General features: G+C 55.4%; 1 pseudogene; it reads left to right on the top strand.

Moving 5' to 3' along the window:
• Positions 270-1,625, top strand: LOC109823407 (annotated as a pseudogene).

The raw sequence follows: 2,682 nt of genomic DNA, 5'->3' as shown, positions 1-2,682 counted from the left end.
CCAACCCATTCCTCTCCTCACCCCCTCCAAAGACCCCTCACCGCCGACCAGCTACATCCCAAGTCCCCGTGCTCAAAACCCAACTCCCTAACCACGGCCTCGCTTCCTCTCCTCCCCCAGCACGCCTCCCGGGTCGCCGTCATCGGCGGCGGCCCCGCTGCGGCGCCTTCAGACCGCCGAGGGCCCTCGCCCGCGCGGCGTCCACGATACCTCCTCCGACGCGCAGCCCCGCCGGCGCAAGCCTGCGGGCGCCGCCATCCCGCTCCTGCATGCTGGACGAGTTCTCCCTCCCGCCCGCCTCGTCGAACGCCGCCGTCACGCGCATGCGATCCTCTCCCCCTACAAACCTCTCCGTCGATTGCGGCAAGACCTCCTCCCCCACGCAGCACATCCCCATGCTCCGCCGCGAGGGTCCTCGACTCCTTGCTCCGCCGCCCGGGCCCAGCTCCGCCGGCGCCGAGCTCGATCCCACGGCCCGTCACTCCTCGCCCTCCCCTGCGGCGCCCCGCGGGCCCCTACCGTGTCGGCTACACCGCAGCCCGTCCCTCCTGGCTCGATACCGCGGGGGCCCCGGTGGAGAGGAGGCTCTCCGTCGACGCGGTGCTGACGTCGGCGGCGCGACGGCCGCAACAGAGTCGCGTGGACGAGGTGCGTCTTCGCGGCGGCTACGCGCAGTGCGCCATCGCGTTCCCAGGAGCCATCGCCATGCCTGGTACTCCCAGATGGAGTACTACAACTGAACCTCGCGCGAGATTGTACGTCCGGCGACGACGTGTCGCCGGACTTTCTACGGCTGGGCGTTTTCCCGCACAAGTGCGGACCACGTCGCCGTCAGGTCCGACCGGTACGGTCTTCCTCGAAGCCCGCCCATCAGGGGTACAAGTACACAGGGGGCCTGCGCCGGTCATGGGCGAGGCGCCGGCCGAAGATCGCGGGGGCGAGGTGATAGGGTGGAGGCGCACCCGCATTACCGGAGCACCGCGGCCGAGGAGGGTCGTCGGGGCGGCGTCGGCCCTGCTGTCGGTTCGACGCGGCGGGCTCTACGTGACCAAGTGCTCCGGGAGGGGATATACTTGCGCGGCGGAATGTCGGGCGGCTGGTGCTGGGCGGACGCGATCGTCCGAGGAAGCTGTTGGGAACCGGGACGGCGCTCGGGGGTGGGTGGGGAGAGGCGGCTGGAAGCGGTGAGTACCTGTCGGCGAAAGTCGTGACGAGCGGGTACCTGCGGCGATGTTCTAGTTCCTGGACCCTGCCTGCATCGGACTTGTCGGCTGGTGTTCTACGGGAGCGACGAGGGGAGGGAGGCGCTGGTGGAGCTCTGCGGGGACGAGTACGTGCAGAGGATGACGTTCGACAGCTACCTGTACAAGAGGATGGCGAGGGGGGTTTGGTGGAAGGATTTGGGGCTGGGGGTGAAGACCGTTGGGGGTCTGGTGAGGGCGAAGGTCTTGGGGAAGGAGATGACGAGGATCGGGAAGGAGCTGGCCGGTTTGGGTCCGAACTTGGTTTGAATGATTTTAAAAACTTTTTTTTTTTCCTTCCGAATCGTTTGAATCTTCACGGTTCGGAATATGCGGGATGCGCTGATGACAATATCTGTAATCGATCTGTTTCGTTTGGTGTTATGGCTTTTGGGGGGGGGGGGGGGATGCGCTGATGACAATATCTGTAATCGATCTGTTTCGTTTGGTGTTATGGCTTGCGGCGGCTGGGATGTTGTTCTTTCTTTCTTTGATGGTGTCATTCGGGAGTTTGGGGCTCCGATGGGAGTTGATTTCATCGAGGAATGAGTAAGAGTAAGAACATGAATAAATTTGCTGCGTGTGTATTCTGTCTTGTATCTTAGGAACTAATCATTCTTCAGTTTTGACAATGGATCGAAAAATTTGAACCCACAATTTTGATTTGAATGCTTTTTTTTAGCATGCGTGATCTATGAAATGACAAGTATATCGTTGGTGTCAAACTTCTAGTATTTATTTCTACAATGTTGCAATCTTTGAAGCAATCAAAAAGGAAAGTACATGCTTATTAGATTTCTCTGTGCATGTTTTTTTTTTACAGGTTGTCCTCTGGCGGCATGCTGTCATGGGAAAAAAGTGGAATTAGGCTAATAAATGTTTTTTAAATCATATACAACAGAGCAGAAATTCTATATAAACGAAAGAAGCTCGGCCAAAAAGATGGGAGCTTAAACTTCATTGGAAAAGTTTCCTTTCGGTATGCATGTCTAACAACCAGAAAGTGACTGAAAAAGTGAAGTTTAAAAAAAAGTAAATGAAAAAGTGAAGTTTAAGAGAACATGTTTTACCATTGTTTCTAATATTTGTGAATTATTGTTTGGATGATATAAATTAAAGGGAAAATTCCTTGTAGCAACTTCAAAAAAATAAAGTTATGCATCCTCCTCCCAAAAAAAAAGTGTCATGCTTCCCCACCCTTATGCCGATAATTTTGTGCAACTACCACCCCAAAAGTGTACAAGCCCACAACCCACTAAGAACCTTACCAAAATCAATTCTCATTTAAAAAACTAAAATATGGTTCCTCCGGTTATGCGTGTTTCTCGAGATCCCCTGCAACCGATGTTTCTCCTAACCTCTGCCCTCTTTTTCTCAAGATCCTGCTCCGCCATTGTGACGCCCCTGGTTTCACACGAGGTTGCAGTCAAAGGTGAGTCCA

Source organism: Asparagus officinalis, chromosome 9, assembly GCF_001876935.1.
Source record: "Asparagus officinalis chromosome 9, Aspof.V1, whole genome shotgun sequence".
NCBI lineage: Eukaryota > Viridiplantae > Streptophyta > Magnoliopsida > Asparagales > Asparagaceae > Asparagus > Asparagus officinalis.
The sequence above is the reverse complement of the archived record's forward strand: the minus strand, read 5'-3'. Positions and strand labels throughout refer to the sequence as shown.